Here is a 17,994-nt window from a genome sequence, read left to right as displayed (position 1 = left end):
GATCCCTTTGCGTTCATTGTCATATCCATCATGTTTTCACACTTTGCTATCATGAACTAGCTATTTAGACATGTGATCAAGGGCTAGGTTAATTGGAATTGACTCTCGATTTGTTAACTTCTTGTTTGATGATTGACTAAGTAGAGCTTCCTAGGGGCAATTTCATCATCATCATCATGGCAATCATCCTTGATGAGATTTTGATGACGTTGGGACTCAAATCATCATTCTCTTCAACCCCTGTCTCACCCTCATCCAAAGTTACGTAGGTGGGAGAGGATCCAAGATGGTCTCTACTTCATTAGTGGAAAAAATGGTTCTTCCCCGAGGTGTTACGAGAACTACGAACCAAATTTTTGGTTGATCGATTGATGGGATATACAGTAATGAGTGACATTGGTATTATGTTACAAGAAAATAAGGGCAGAGAAGTAGATAGATAGATATATATGAGTACTATATATACCGTCGACACACAACCTCGTGCATACTCCCATTCTTTATCGGTGATGTCCCCTTTGCATGCCTTTGCTTAGGTCACTCTTGCATGGATCCATTCGGCATTAATAAGATCTGGGAAACATGCAAGGTGTCGAGGAACTGGGGGTGCCCTCCTACCTCCATGATCTTTCTTCCATGCTTCCCTCTCTTGCAAACGCCTTGCCTTTGAAATTTTCCACAAATCCACCCCCTTGGTCATAACCTTTGCATTAAGGATGCAAAAGTTGTTGATGACTCGACGTAGATCCATGTCCATGCTAAATGATTTCCCCTTTCTACTTGATAGGTATGCAGGCATCCTTGAATCCTCCTCATTTGACCACATGCAAGGCATTGAGGGATCAACTTGTGCCAAATACTCTAAAATGTAAACAAATACCTCTTGCACATTCATCCTTCGGCCATGCATGCCTCTGGCTAGGCCCGTAGTCGCACAAAATCTTTGAGAGTCTTTAGCATTCACTACTCCACATATAGCGATCTCCTCAACCACATGAACTGTAATGGAAATGGACTAATAACTTGTAGAATAGCGTAATTAAGAGAATTAGAGTGAGCAATTTTGTGAGACTACTTTGAGAGCATAGAGGGTGAACTTAATTGGTAGTAGCAACTTAATCATAACACTTGATTAAATAGGCATCAACAATACTTTTGCAAGAGAGAGTTTAAAGAACATGACAATAGTTGAGGACCAGATTTATGTGGAGCCGGTCCCCCTTTCCAATAGGCATTTATATTACAGATTCTCCCATTAAGGGAGACTTGGTACAATACAATTTTTGTGTTCCTTGAGACCTCTTTGGCGGTATGAAGAAGGAAGCTTCATACACCAAGCTTTTGCTTAAGAGAAAAAATCAATCTTAGCTTGAAAACAATCAAGAACTTGTGAACACCATTAATCCTTGTGTTCCCTAATCATTTGAATGCATAAAAATGTAAACTTTTATGCATCAACTTGTGCCCAAAGCAACAATTAATCTACTTTGCAATAACAATTAATCTACCTGCATCAAGTAATTAATCTACTTGCTTCTATTCCTAGATGAGTAGGTTTGAATACTTGTTGCCCCGCATATAGGAGGAGTATGGGAAGTGATTAGGATGTAGCCTATTGAGGCATGGAAGATAACCGTACTCTAAAGTGGATGGTTCTTTTTTTTTCTTCCGTTTGTAAAGGCTATTACCATATTACTAAAGTCTAGGTTAGTAGCATATTTAACTATCATAAAAGATGGTTCATTGTAAGTTGATATTGTTACCCTATCTACTCTTGGCCATCGTGAAAGTGCATTGGCCACTTGATTGTGCTTGCCAGAAATGTGAGCAATATAAAAATTAAATTGCAAAAAGAAACTCGCCCACCTCATTTCACTACAACATAACCCAAAGTTATCGACGCCCTATATATCGACGCCCGTACCTTTCCACGCGGATATCGACGTTCTTTTACCTCGTCGATATACACATCGAAATAGCCATCGATATGCACGTGGAAATATGCATGGAAAGGCATGATTTTCCAGCGTATATTGACGGCTATTTCAACACGTATATCGACGCACTTTTTGACGCTAAAAAATTGGGAAAAAAACGGGAACCCACGCGCAGGGGCCATTTTCGCCTTCAACGCGCGCACTCAGATCTTGGCCGAAACCTGCTATGCAGGTATTATGACACTCTTGCCCCCCCCCCCCCCCCCCCCCCCCCCCGCCCAACTCCCCTCTCTCTCTCTATACATCCTGTGTGTGTGTGTGTGTGTGTGTGTGTGTGTGTGTGTGTGTGTGTAGGAAAGAGAGAGAGAGAGCGGTGTGTGTGTGTGTAGGAGAGAGAGAGAGAGAGAGAGAGAGAGAGAGAGAGAGAGAGAGAGAGAGAGAGAGAGAGAGAGAGAATTAATGTATGCGTAGGAAATTAAAATTAAAGAAAGAAATGAAATAAAATGTTATATTAAGGTCTTCAAAACGCCAAAGTGACCTATAAGACCAGAAAGTTACAATGTGGTGGATCTGATACAAAGTCAGAATAACAAGATGACAAAATGACAAAATAAAATATTATGGAATCCTAAAGTGCTGGGTGTGGACTAAGCAGCTAAAACAGTTAGCTCGGATAGGTAGATCATAGGAGATCCAGCATCTGTTGCTGGCGGACCTCATCAATCTCCTCCATGGTCAGCAGTCTGACGGGCATTGTGCATGTCAAGCCAAAGTGACCTGGATCCTTTGATGCAGCCTTTGTCGATGTTGTGTTGTCTGGCCTCCGCAGTCGTGGGCGTCTGGATCTCCCTAGCTTAGTCGCTCGTTCGATCAGTAGAGAGATAGGGAAGTAGAGAGAGAGAGAGAGAGAGAGAGAGAGAGAGAGAGAGAGAGAGAGAGAGAGAGAGAGAGAGATAGGGAAATAGGGAGAGAGAAAAAGATAGGGAATAGAGAGAGAGAGAGAGAGAGAGAGAGAGAGAGAGAGAGAGAGAGAGAAAGAGAGTGATATGTATATGTATATATATATATATATATATATATATATATATATATATATATATATATATATATATATATAGAGAGAGAGAGAGAGAGAGAGAGAGAGAGAGAGAGAGAGAGAGAGAGAGATAGAGAAGTGGAGAGCGAGACAGAGAGAGAGATAGGGAAATAGGGAAATAGAGAGAGAAAGAGAGATAGCGAGAGCGAGATCGACAGAGAGAGAAAGGGAGATAGCGAGAGCGAGATCGAGAGAAAAAGAATGAGGGACAGGGTAGGTAGACAGAGAGAGAGAAATAAAGAGATAGAGAGTGATATATATATATATATATAGAGAGAGAGAGAATTAACTAGAGATAGCTACAGAGGTAGAGAGAGAGATAGATAGTGGATAGAGAAAGAGAGAGAGAAAGAGTTAGGTTGGCTGACCAATTGTGTGAAAAGGACAGAAACTCTCTCTATCTCTCTCTCTCTCCCTCTAGAAGAAACTATGGAACTAAAAGAGGCAAAGGGGTTTTGCCCGCTACATGCATTGCCATGTACACCTGGGAGTGCACGTATGTGTCTACCCATGTAGGATTTGACCAATAAAGACGAGATTTTGACCCGGTGGTCCTGATCTCCGTACACCTCTGGATCGAGGTATACGGAGATTGGGCAAGACTAGAGAATGCGAGGTAGTTTACATTGTGAGGAGTATGTATATTAAAACAACATTCATAATCATTGTAGATGGCAACGTCATCAACTAACATGGAGAAAAAGATTGCATGCTCGTGCACGCTCTGCAAGTATCAAATCCTGCGCAAGCGTAGTATATGTAATGAGAATGTGCACAAGTACGGAGAGTTTTCTAGAGAAACCGTACAGAATCTACGATACGACTCCTACGAAATGGGCATTGATTTTCGCGACATAGGACCTACATCTGAGAGAGAGAGAGAGAGAGAAAAAGGATTATGCGTGAAGGTCCGCAAAAAAGGGGTTGAAAGGTACGAAGAAGAGAAAGAGAGACGCAATAGGGAGCGACACGATTTCAGCCAACGCCGAACGACTAGAGGCTTACCCTTGCCAGACTATCTCGCTCCTCTACCTGAATTCCCTACAATGGCATGGTTGGACAAGACAATGAGAGCAGCTCGACAGATCGGAGAACCCATATCTCTAGAAGAGGAAGAGCTGGCTATTGGATGTGACTGGAAGTATCATACATACATGGCACTGTGGTCGCATGGAAAGCATTTCAGAACACAACAAATTGACAGTAGAAGAAACACGTTTGACAGTGGGGTAATGGTTAGTTTCATGCAAAAGAGCAGGGCCAGTGCCAAAGACACGAATGAGAGCACTAGCAACCTGGATTATTGTGGTCTGGTGTCAGATATCCTGAAAGTTAGCTTCAGGTGGTTTGAGATGTTTTTGTTGGATGTGAAGTGGTGCAAGGTGATTACTTCTGGTCGCAATGCAACGGTACGCAGAGATGGAAACAAGCTTGTGCAAATAGATTCTACAAAGGTTTGGACAGATGCGAGCGACACATTTGCTCTCCCGAACATTGCGATCAAGTGGTATTTGTATCGGACCCTCGAGAGCAACAATGGTGGTTTGTGGTTCAGGTTGCTCCAAGAAATAAACAAGTATTTGAAGGGCAAGAGCTCCTGGAGGAAAGTCAGTCAGACGACGTCCATACTATTGTGACATTAGATGAGATGGACGAAGGTATGGCAGAGGAAGTTGATAGATATACGAGGGATGACGCAGACGAGGCAGAATTGACACTTGTAGATGAAGATGCAATGGATGAAGACAATCGGCCAAAATGAGTTGGGGCAGAGTTATGTTTGCAATTAGAGATAGACGATGATACGGTGCAAGATCTTATCGATGATGCCTAACTCGTCGAGGCCTAGGCCTGTAAGTGTTTGTGTGAAAACATTGATTTAAAATTAATCTTAAGGTTAATTTAAACAAAGGTGTTGTGATGCTTTATTTTACTTTCTTTGTGCAGGACTTTAGTGTGGCAGACCAGTTTCCGGATCCCATTTCTATGAGTGCAGATGCATTCATGGGCTTCGTCACACGGATGACACCCAGTCAGATGGCAGAGGCTTCTTAGTATTGGGTAGCCAGAGGCACGGGTACTACGCCTCCGGGCTTCACACCCAACGGTCCGATGCCTATGGGAGGGACACCTATGGAGGGGACGCCTATGGGGGGGGGACAGAGGCGGGTACGTCCTCATCTCCGCAGCATAGGCGCACTCGCCGATCTCGACGATCGTCAGGTGGAGGTGGTGGTTGCTATGGAGGAGGGTCCACAGATGCTTCGATCTCTCCTCGCTCACGACCCCCGTCCTACCCAGGCACACCTCTCGACACACCTCTTGGCACACCTTGGACGCCTTGGGGGGCACACGATCCTAGTGCCTCCAAGCTCTATACTCTACGGGCAAATGGTTCTGTTGACATGGGTAGAGTCAAGACTGAGATGAGACAGCGGATTTGCCAGCTCGCGGAGCTGCAGTTTTCGACCAGCATTCTGACGCCTTGGCTTGAGCAGGATGAGGACAAAGTCAGTTATATAGTGGAGACCATCATGAGAGAGTACTAGACTGCTTTGGGTTCAAAGGCTGTTCCGAGGAGGTGGATCAAGGGTGTTGCACGAGACACCGTGAAACATCGACGAGATGCAGCTTGGCAGGCTTTCAGGATCGGCTCACCGAAGCCTTCGGGCATCCCACACGAGACGTGGAAGCAGATCAGGGAGGATGAGCGGACAGTAGACACGTGGTTCAGACAGCATCGTCAGGCCGCGCAGATACGATAGATGACCTGGGGGACATCTCATCTTGACAGTGGAGGCTTCAACACCTTTCGCTATGAGTTTGTGAGTTTCTAATCCAATCCTAACTATGGCGTTTTTTAAAACGTGATGAATCATGTATTCTTATTACTTTGATTTTTGTATAAACGCAGAATCTTGCGATGCATCGAGCCCCGACACGCCAGGAGGAGATAGATGGATATCGCAGAGGTATCTATGAAGTATTGAATGATCTTGATGCTTTAGGAGAGCCTATAGACTGGGAGGCCTTAGAGTCTCGCTGATCGCTTGAGGTGAGACGTTAATATGTGTGAGTTGATTTAATTAAATAAGTATATGTGAGGTAATATCAATACTAATTCTGTGACTTGTCATATGTGCAGGTTGTGACGCCTAGTTATCAGTGGATTTCATATATATGCTTTGTGAGACACAGACACGCTTCTGTGTCTCTTTTTCGTATAGACATATATGGTTATGGTTATTGTTCAAACAGTTATTGTTTTCCTTATGGTTATGGTTATTGTCGTTGTCATTGTCATTGTATAAACATGGTTATTTCTCCTATTCTTGTATAGACATGGTTATGGTTCTTGTTTTGTTTATGGTTATGTTTAACTTTTTGGTTATGCTTATGGTTATTGTTAATTTTGTTTATGGTCGTGGTTATTTGCATTATGGTTTTGATCAAAGTGGTTATGGCCGGTTATGGTAATTTGGTTATGGTTTTGCACAAATTAAGTTCCTTATGGTAATGGTTTTAAGTTCGTACGGTTATGGTTTTGCACAAAGTTCATTTCATTTCTTTCATTGGCCTTAAATCTCATGTGAGATCCTACATGGATAGCATGTAGGAGGCGTATAAATGGTATGGTTTTTTTTGAAAAGTTTATGTAAAAACGAAGGGAACTCTGCGAATTTCTGTTACCATATACATGTGGTAGTGATGTGTGTGAACACACTAGGACCGCCGGGGCATTTTTTCCCTCTTTAGGAAGTTTTTTCCCCCGCGCATTGTATATACGCCCATCACTGTAGGGCTATCTATTTTTCCATAGCACACTAAGTTATACACTCTCTATTGTGTGCCTTGAGCTTCCTTTGTCTTCTCCAAGCTGTGTGTGTTTCTCTGCAACCCTAATTCCAACAATTGGTATCAGAGAAGGTTGCGGCCTCCCCGGCTTAGTCGCCAGATGCTCTAGTACACGTTTGCTCAGCTTTTTGATTCGGGCTCATTTCCACTGCAGGCAGTACTGCACAGGCTATTTCGTCACTTTGTACACAATTTTTGTCAGTGCCGTTTTTTGTACAACAGGTGCCTTATAGTCTTCTACAGTTTGTACTATATAGCACAGGTTGTTCCCACTCTGTTTCTCCTATTTTTGGGCAGTTTTCACATCAAGTGCAACATTTACCATGGCTGACAACAACAACACACATGTGTTCAAGATGTTTGCTGATGAGGACAGGTTGGATGGGGACAACTATTGTATGTGGGCTTATATGATGAAACATGTTCTTGTGTCAAAGGGCTTCTGGAACATTGTGCAGGGAATTGATGTACGTCCTGGTTCTGAGGATGTAGGCGATGTTCAGGATGTTGCAGGTCTTGCTTCCAGGATTGCAACTGTTAGAGTTGTTTTGCCTACGGCAGAATAAGCTCGTTGGGATGTTAAGGATGTGCAGGCTCATGCATTGATTGCGTTGTCTGTGAAGCGCACCATTGTTCCTCACATCCGTTCAGCAAAATCTGCAAAACAGGCTTGGGATATTTTGGGTGGTCTTTATGCAAGTCGCAATGAGGCTAAAATTGCTTTGCTGCGTAAAGAGCTGGAGTCGAAGATTATGCATGAGGAAGATGACATGGAAACTTTCCTTGCTAGTGTCAAGGATATCAATGAGCAGCTTATTTCTGCAGGTGAAGTCATTTCAGATAGTTCCCTTGTGCAGACAGTTCTTGATGTCTTACCAGATTCTTACTAGACTTTTGCTAGTACTTGGAGACTTATGACCCAAGGAAATCTAGAAGTTGTCAAGTTTGATGCATTATGCACATTGCTGTTGCAAGAGTCGCTTTCCAGAAAAAACAGGACTAGACAGCGTGCAGTTGAACAGGCTTTTATTGCTTCTCAAAGAAAGGGTGGTAATAGCAATGCAACCATTTCTTATGGTTCTGCTGCGAGGGGCAAAAATTATGTTCCCAATGCTTCTGTTGGTAGCACTTCGTCTGGAAATTCTGGTGATAAGGGCAAAAACAAGATGCGCTGCCGTTATTGTAAAGCTAATGATCACTTGATCAAGTCGTGTCCTAAGTCGAAGGCCAAAGAGGCTAAGAAGAAAGAGGGTGGTTCCACTGCAAATGCTGGTTCCACTACAAATGCAGCCATTGTTGAGTCTTCTGTGAAAGGAGACTGTGATGCTGATGTTGATGCAGAATGGGCTTTTAGTGTAGAGTGCACTTACAATCCTGTTGTCCATGATGCATGCTTGTCAGTTGCGGCAGATTCACATGTGTGGTATTTCGACAGTGGTGCTACAAAGCACATTACCTCACATCGTGAATTGTTTACCTCTCTCGAGTTTTTCCCTCATGGGAATTCAGTCACTTGTGCCAACAATGCCTCTTATCCAGTTCAGGGAGTTGGAAAGATTGTGCTTACTGCTGCTAATGGCAGTTCTTTCACACTTGTTGATGCACTTTATGTACCTAGGATCAAGAAAAATCTCTTGTCTGTATCCGCACTTGCTAGACTTGGACTTGTAGTCAAATTTGTGGATGACAGATGTACAATTCATGATCTCAGTTTTGGTGTTGAAATTGTTGCATCTGGCCTTTTGTGCCGTGGGATTTATAAGCTCACTTTGTATGATAAGTGTGGACAAAATTTTGCAAATGCTGTTGCAGATTCAAGGGCTATTTCAGATGCAAAACTTTGGCATGCACGTTTTGGTCATCTGAATTTTTCCAGTTTGCTGCATTTGCAGAAATCTCATATGGTTGCTTCTTTGCCGCCTCTTGAAGCACCTGTGAAACATGTTTGTGAAGGCTGTATTTTGGGTAAGATGCACCGTTCTAAGTTTCCAAAGGATGGTTTAGTTCGGGCCACATGCAGGTTGCAGCTTGTGCATAGTGATGTTTGTGGGCCCATGCCAACTCCTTCCTTGGGAAATTACCTGTACTTCGTGACTTTCATTGATGATTACTCCAGGCATGCATGGGTATTCCCGCTTAAAGTGAAGTCCGAAGTTTTTATGTGCTTCAAATAATTTTTAGCTATGGCTGAAAATGTCTCGAAATGTACTATGGACACCCTCCGTTCCGATTGAGGGGGGGAGTATATGTCTCATGAATTTAATGCATTTCTGGCTAGTCATGGGATAAAACACCAATGTACAATGCCTTCTACACCTCAGCAAAATGGTGTTGCTGAGAGGAAAAACAGGTCACTGGCGGAAATGGAACGATGTATGGTCAAAAGTCAAGCTTTGCTGCATTCTTTTTGGCTTGAGGCCATCATGTGTGCCACTTATGTACTTAACAGGTGTCCTACGAAAGCTTTGCAATCTATTACTCCATATGAAGCATGGCATGATAGAAAGCCTTCTATTGAGCACATGCATGTTTTTGGTTGTTTGGCATATGCTTTAGTGCCACAAGTGTAGCGTAGAAAATTGGATGATAAGGCTGTGAAATGTATTTTTTTTGGTTATAGTGCTGAAAGCAAAGGTTACAGGTTGTATCATCCGCAAACAAAAAGTATTCTGGTTTCACGGGATGTAGTGTTTGTGGAAGATTTTGTTCAACCCTTGCTGTCATGTACTAGAGACAGTAATGTAAGCTTACAGGACGTTTATGACACTTTGTTGCCTCTTTTCAGTGGTGGAAATACAAATGTAAGTTCCAATGAGGAAAATGTACAGCCTATGGGGGTTTCTGAAAATGTTATAGATCAGCCTATTACTGATGCAGATGTACATGATGTACTTGATGAGGAAAGGGTTGAAAATGAGCAGGTTAGAGGTATGCCAAAATGGCTGGTGCACACTTTGCGTGATAGTAAATTGTATGCACCTTTGTCTAGACGTACTCGTTCAGGCTCTCGCCATGCATCTTATGCATCAGATTGTTATGCTTTGGCTATGTCTAGCTTACATGATGTTGAGGAGCCTCTGTCTTTTGATGAAGCATAGAATTCAGAAAATTGGATGGCTGCCATTCAATCAGAATATGATGCACTTATAGAAAATGACACATGGACTTTATGTGATTTGCCTCCTGGCAAAAAGGCCATTGGTACGAAGTGGGTTTACAAGTTGAAACGCAATCCGGATGATGAGATCGATCGCCATAAGGCTTGACTTGTTGCAAAAGGTTATGCACAACAAAAAGGCATAGATTATGAAGAGACTTTTTATCCCACTTGTCGTATGACTACTGTGCGTTTTCTATGTGCATTGGTAGCTCATTTTGGTTGGGATGTACATCAATCAGACATTGTTACTGCTTTCTTGAATGGTGACATATTTGAGGAAGTTTATGTAGCGCAGCCTCGCGGTTTTGTCATAAAAGGACAAGAGGACAAAGTGTGCAGATGTAAGAAGGCTTTGTATGGGTTGAAGCAATCTCCTCGTGCTTGGTATGAGAAAGCTGACACTCATTTGGTTAAACGAGGCTTTCATAATAGTCCAACACAAAGCACATTGTATGTAAAGCGTGAGGGTGATGTACTTCTCATTGTGGTTCTTTATGTTGATGATTTACTGATCAGTGGACCAAATAAGAGACATATTGCTGAATTTAATGCTGATTTGAATGCTACTTTCAAGATGAAAGATTTGGGGCCGTTGCATCATTACTTGGGTATACAGTTTAAGCAGTGTGATGGTGGTATTGCCTTGTGTTAGAAAAGTTACATAGAGACATTGCTATGTAAGTTTGGACTTGAAGATTGCAAACCTATTGCCACTCCCATGGAAACAGGTTTGAAGTTGAGTCTACATGATTCTGGCGATCCTGCTGATTTCACTCTTTACCAAACTACTGTTGGTTGCCTCATTTATGTATCCAACACGAGGCCGGATATTCAGTTTGCAGTCTCACAGGTCAGTAGATTTATGCATAGCCCAGGGTCTAAGCATTGGCAGGATGTCAAGAGGATTTTCCGCTACCTTAGTGGAACTTTACATCTTGGCTTGTTTTATCCCAAGGGGGGATCATTGCCGCCAGACTTACATGCTTTTTCGGACTCAGATTGGGCTGATTGTTTTGACACGCGAGTGTCCACAAGTGGTTTTTGTTTCATGCTTGGTAGTTCATGTATATCATGGTTGAGCAAGAAGAAACCTAATGTGGCCACTTCGAGTTGTGAAGCTGAGTATAGGGCAGTCTTCACAGCTACGGTTGAGTGTGTATGGCTCAGACGCCTTATGGCTGATTTGGGTGTTGGACAGGACACTACCAACACTATCTACACTGACAGTTAGAGCGCATTGGCAGTTGCGAGGAATCCAGTTGTTCATGCTCGCACAAAGCACATTGAGGTGCACTACCATTATGTCAGGGAGAGTCTCTCAGCAGGAGAGACCAACTTGGCTTATGTGCCAACACAGGACAACCTTGCAGATCTTTTCACAAAGGCATTGCCTCGTGAGAAGCTTGAAGCTTTCTGCAAAGCTTTGGGCTTACTCCCCTTTGTGGACTGATCATGTCCTCAGGGCATGGCACTTCCCTTTACTCATGTGCCAGCTCTCGTTCATCGCATCACTCTAGGGGGGATTTGTTACCATATACATGTGGTAGTGATGTGTGTGAACACACTAGGACCGCCGGTTTCCTCTTTAGGAGGTTTTTTCCCCCGTGCATTGTATATACGCCCATCACTCTAGGGCTATGTATTTTTCCATTGCACACTAAGTTATACACTCTCTATTGTATGCCTTGAGCTTCCTTTGTCTTCTCCAAGCTGTGTGTGTTTCTCTGCAACTTTAATTTCAACAATTTATGTGAGAGCACGGTTGATTTTGGTTTTGCTCGTTTTCTTGGGCAGAGGATAGGCAGTCTGGCTGTGGCTGTGTCCATCTTTTCACTGGGCACAGGCCAAGCTGCTTGTCCTCTACCCAAGATTTTTTTTTCCTGTTATGGTCGTTGCTATGTGCGTCCTTAAGCGCATCGAAATGCGCGTCGATAATATTACTTTTCGATGCGTATATCGATGCATATAGCGATAGTTTTGTAGGGACGCGTATATCAACGGGCTTTTCGACGGAATGCGTCGAAGGTCCCCTTTTTTGTTGTAGTGTTTGTTTGTCGGATAACTTGGTTTGCATCATGGATGGAGTCCTCAAGAAGTACTTCCATGTGTCTATGGCATGCAAAACAGCTTGTAGCTCCTTTTGTATATGCCTAACATTCACTCATTGGATTGACTCTTGTATGTTATGACATGCCCTTGTTGACGGCAATCACCCAAGCATTACATTGGAGCTCCAACAGATTTGAGAGATCTCGTGGTGTAAGCATGAGTTGAGAGATAAGCTTCTCTTTGAACTTTTCAAAATCATTTTGCTCTTTTGGAGTCCAACATGCTTTTTTGTTAAGTCTCAAGCATCTCAAGCACCTCAATCACCTTAGTCATCAAGCATGACAAGCACCTTAAGCTTGGGCCATGTTCCCACCTCAAGCTCAATCCTAGATTACCTAAGGTCAAAGGACTTTTACACTAACTATTGGAGGTCTTCAATGAAGCTAACCCTAAGGTCTTATGCGCCATTGGTTAGCCTTGCTCTTTGATAGACCGTCTCTCATTTGGGCCCCTTTACCATTGGCCCCGTGTTGATATAGACCTATAAGCACCTGTATATATCTTAAACCTTGTTCCCGTTTATTCTCCCACGTTAAGTGATCATTTTAATATGAGAAAATCATTTGGGTTGGTTAGATATTAGATTTTATCACATGAACCAAGAGGTGGATTTGACTAAGAAGAACGGATCGAGAAAATGCTTCCTCAATGGCACACACAATTTCCACGGCAAGCGAATGTGCAGCAAAGAAAGCATCTATTTCAATTTATTTGGAGCTCACAAAACTACACAAAGATGACACACTAGAAGATATGGTGTATATTTAAAAGTTTAATTGAATAGAAATATGAGATACCTTATTAACTCCCCAAGTTTGAAAGTAGCTTCACTCACTTTCTTGTCCCGGATCTTACATCTAGGATTCCAAATGGTAAGGATATGCCTAAGGGAGCCTACTTTGTGCAAGACCATATAGTCAGGCCTACTTTAGATTTTAAGCTTACTTTGTACAAAGTGGTTGTGCATTGACTATATAACTAGGCATGTTACTCAATATAGGTACATTTATGAGTAATATAGGTAATGTTGGTTGTAGTTACACATGTTACTCAATATAGATTGTACTCTCCTTGTTTGAATATACATTTCAATTCTAATATTTGTCTCTTGCTTAGAGCGCCGCATCCCATATTTTGTTGGTAGATACATGCTTTTGTTTTTCGTACAAATCTCCTATGATGACAATGTTGACCATCGATTTATTAACCTACTAATTTTGTTACACATGATTTTTGCAACCTATATAACCATGTAATAAGTGGATGGTAGTGACAAAAAGACTTTGGATATTTCCATGCTACGCAACCTATTTGTTTGATGCAACTTGCACCATACAATGTGCACACAAGAGTTCCTCAATGCACCGAGCTATGCTTCATGTTTTTTTGATCACCTACATTGGCAATTGAGTGTATCAAAAGATTTTAAAAGATGGTCCTGCAAAACTGGACATAGTAAATATGATTGACACGATGTGGTAGAGTGTCCGCATTCGGTACTGGCCGTCAAAGCTCAAATCCACTCCTCCTCAATCGTGCGTTGCTTTTGTAGTTGGCCACGCATTTTGGAAAGTTGGCCGATGGGGTGAGGCCGCCCCTTAGACACGGGCTGAAGGCCATCTTTTGGGTTGAAGGCCATCTTTCGCCTTTTTGTTTTGCCAATGTTTTCAGACACCTCAGATTGGCCGCTCGTTCCCTATCTCAGTGTGACAGGGGCCTTACCTTGTGCTCACGCTCCTTTTGCACATCGTTGCTTTTACACCATATTTCTCTAGGGTTACATCAAGTTTTAATCTTTGGAGGTAAAGGTATGTCTGCACATAATTTCAAGAAGCTCTGTGGCCAGAAATCCCGCCACGATGGATGGAGATCAGCGTGCGTGCAAGGTGCGGCCCAAGCAAGCACGGCTGCAAAGAGTCATCTCCAGCTTCGAAGCAGGGGTGTCAAGCATCCAGTGCAGGTAAATTGTAACCTGTTCTTAATATGCCGTTGCGTAATCAGGATTTGCAAAAATCATGGATGCATTCCGGCCTGAAAACGGGTGGTGGGGGCTATGGGGTGGCGTCGGGCCCCGCTACGGTCGTTGGTGGCTGCCTACCCCTCCCGTCTCCTACCCTGCTTCCGCTCTATAATATACATGAAGTTTTCAGCTATGCAAAACCTCCGGTACTGCAATCTATTATGGTATGTGTGTGTGTGTGTGTGTGTGTGTGTGTGTGAGAGAGAGAGAGAGAGAGAGAGAGAGAGAGAGAGAGAAATATAGGTCTACAATACAAAAATGATTGCAAGCAGGTGCGTCTTGCACGCACTACATTACCTCTTTTTGCCATCCCGTTCTCCATCGTGACCACTTTCGTTACAGAGCAGAGCTTGGAAGTCTTCTCAATGCAAGCAGGTCTCAAGACGAACACCGCTTCCTTCTCATCGGATTGTTGCTCAAAAATCTCCAGGAACAAAGCTTGTACCTTGTAAATGTAGGAGTCGGTGCCAAGGCCTGTGGTGCAAGCAGACGTAGCAATCCTTGGCATTGTGGGGTCCTTGTATCTGCTGTAGTCCTTGTTCTCAATTGATTTGTTTATACTGGCTATTGGTGGTGTTGGCTACTATCTCTTATATTCTTTGAACAAAGATGATGATGACCGTGGAGGTGGGAATTCCTCCAATGGCAGCGATCCAGAATTGACGTTGGAGGAGGCCATGATAATAGTGGAAAAATACAAGTAAAAGCTGACATTTTTTATCACTGCCTTTTTGTTTGACACGGATTTGAGGTGTTTCTTATATATACATTTCTCTCATATTTCTTGGAGGTTTTTTTTATCAATGATTAAGGTCATCGTTAGGTTGTAGCAGCAAAGTACAAAATAAAAAAATCAAGACAAAAACTGTTGTAACAATATCTTGTATAGTTACTCAGGGTTAGCGTAGAGAGAGAGAGAGAGAGAGAGAGAGAGAGAGAGAGAGAGAGAGAGAGAGAGAGAGAGAGAGAGAGAGAGAGAGAGAGAGAGAGAGAGAGAGAGAGAGAGAGAGAGAGAGAGAGAGAGAGAGAGAGAGAGAGAGAGAGAGAGAGAGAGAGAGAGAGAGAATTTTTCTTGCTCCTCTATGACAGAGGTAGACGGAGAAGAAATCCAGAGGCATGAGAGCCCGAAAATGCAGGTTGCCTTTGTGTTACAGCTAGCAGTGGCCTTCCACAAGTTATCTAGGCAGACGGACTGGGTGGATGCAGTAACTATGCTGGGTGGTGGATTTGGCGTTTTTAGTGCATGGCGCAACCATGTCCATGTTTCTTCATTTCCGCGACAAGCTCGTGGAATCGATCTGTAGCTTTTCAGACTCCAATTGCATGGCCAAGCAGGTCTCCAAGGTAAGTAATAGATTTGGTTTCCTACTATTCCTTGTGTTAGAGTCAACAACAACAGGGTAAAGCAATAACATTGGAAGGCTTGACTTTCCAATTATGTGTTTGTTTCTCTGATTTTCTTTCTAGTTTTTTAATTTTCTTTGAACAGCTTCATTGAAGATTGTTCAAGCAAAGAGCTTCATTTAATGATTCGAAGTTTAGTATCGATGACATGAAGTGATGTTATATCCATCCCCTTGAGTGAAACATTTCCTCTTGGTGATTATTTGCAGTATGCATTCTATTATTCTAGCTGACCTTGGTGATGCTTGGGATTGGATAGACTGGTAAGCCTAGGTTCTCATTTGCACTTAGCATTTGGATAATTAGGATAGAACGTCAAGAGTACAATTTATTTGAAATAGAAATATAGACATTCTATTGTGTAGTGTAGAGGTCTCAATGTGGATGTTCACCAGACAAAAACAAGCTGCATGATTAAGGATTTGCTATGTGAAAGCGCTACTTTCGCAAGACATGATCTTTTTTTAACATCAATATATCTACTGGTGAAGTCGTATTTGGCTTTCCAAGTGATACCAATCTTGTCCAAGAGCTGATTGGGAGTTGAGGTTCAATTTTTGAGCTTCTTAGTTCTATTTTACAGGTGTCATTTCAACTTTTTTTTGTGCAAACTCATTGAGCGTGCTTGTGGTTTTTGTGTTTTTTTCATGGACAGGGAACTTGTTTCATCACATGCTGCTTCTTCCATGTACAAAAGTGCAATTGGTTGTTTTTCTTGATCTTGAACAGCCTGCACAAAAGCTTGGTTTGCCTTGACAATTGTCTTCTCTATTAAGTCAAAATTGTTGCAATCCATCTAATGATAGTTGCTCTCTTATTATGCTGCAATACACCATAGTTTGATTGTCAATTTTTGATGTCCCAATGACAATTTGATCAAATGATTCTATACTGAGTTAGCGCCTATTTATCGATTAATTTTTTATTTTTTTCAGGTGGAAGCTTACAATGCCACTTAGGCCGATGGGTTTAAATTTACTGGGTGACTTATTAGTTTGGCTTTGCTAGATGGTTTACTAGTTTGACATGCCAAGGTCAAACTAGCAAGCGTGAAGAGTTTCTAGTTAGATCTAGCAATTTAGTTACTATATGGTAGTATCATTTGCCATATGGTAACAAAATTACTAGATTGACCAACTAGTCAGTGTCTCATAGTTGCTAGTTTGCACTTTTACTAGTTGTGTGTATTCAAACTAGTGAATTATCTAGCAAATTTATATTTTTTTCTATATGGTAACATGTCAAAAACTCCTTGTGTCCAACGTCGTCTTAGACAGATGCTTCTATTCTTCTCGTATACAGCATCTTTCAGAGAATCAACACTAATTATAGATTACTTTATATTTAGCCTCAGCTTATAGTTTGCCTCATCTATATATTGTGACAAGTTCAACACCACCAAGATATGTAGGGGAGGAGTACAATTCTCATACACCATGTGATTTCTAAATCTTAATTTGCAACTTTTTATCAACAATATATATTGCTGCTATATATTGAGAAGTCCAAAACATTCATGTTATTGCAAGTGAATTCTCGTACTGCTCTCATAATAATAGACTAACGGTACAGACCGGCCTACCGATCGGTCTGTCCCGCTTTTCTTTGGCCGAAACAAAATATGTTAACCGCATCTAAAGCATGACCATTCTAAACGTAACATGATGAGTAGCTAGTAATCTACAATCCTTGTTTGTGACATTTAGAAAGACCTCAGGTACATTCTTCCTTCTAAAGTAGCTTTGTATGTGTCGCAAATGTACAAAAAGCTACATTTTATACTATATCTCATATAGTACTTAACATCTTGAGCTTTTAAGGAATTTTATACCTCACTATGTATGGTTAGAGAAAAGAGGACCATGCCAGCATGTGTGGGCTTAGCTAAAGATCCCCATCCTCCAACTCTATCTAGCTAGGTGACCCTCTGTCCTCATTGAAACTCATAGTGTGGTAAGAAGTGTCAAGAATTGAGTAAGCATTAAGGGACTTTTTCTTTTACTTCTTGTGAATTCTCGTGGTAGGGGTAAGACATAAACTTTGTGTGTATGTGTGTGTGTACACGCACGTGCGTGTATTTGTGAGAGAGAGAGGGGGAGGATAAGTAGTGGGTTGCTACATCAAGCTTAGTATAAGTAGTCTTTACAATGATTGTGCATGTCCACCATTGTTAATAAGATCCGCACTATTTTTCCAAGTATTTTTTCACGCGGACTCTTTGCTTTGTATAAACAGCCTTGTATGTCCCTTCCTCTCTCCGTAGAAGTGCTGCAAATGTGATTTTTTCAGACTTCTCTCTTTATTAATGTAAGCTTCTTACTCTGGTAAAAAGATCCAAACTACATCCAAATGTGTGTGTGTGTGTGTGTGTGTGTGTGTGTGTGTGTGAGAGAGAGAGAGAGAGAGAGAGAGA

General features: G+C 42.1%; 1 pseudogene; it reads left to right on the top strand.

The window, feature by feature from the left end:
* The first annotated feature begins 14,435 nt into the window (after nucleotides 1–14,435).
* Nucleotides 14,436–15,107, top strand: LOC147439563 (uncharacterized; annotated as a pseudogene).
* Nucleotides 15,108–17,994: the final 2,887 nt, after the last annotated feature.

The sequence above is a fragment of the Adiantum capillus-veneris genome, chromosome 16, assembly GCF_014529385.1.
Source record: "Adiantum capillus-veneris isolate H3 chromosome 16, ASM1452938v2, whole genome shotgun sequence".
Taxonomy (NCBI): domain Eukaryota; kingdom Viridiplantae; phylum Streptophyta; class Polypodiopsida; order Polypodiales; family Pteridaceae; genus Adiantum; species Adiantum capillus-veneris.
This window is presented reverse-complemented; position numbering and strand designations above follow the sequence as displayed.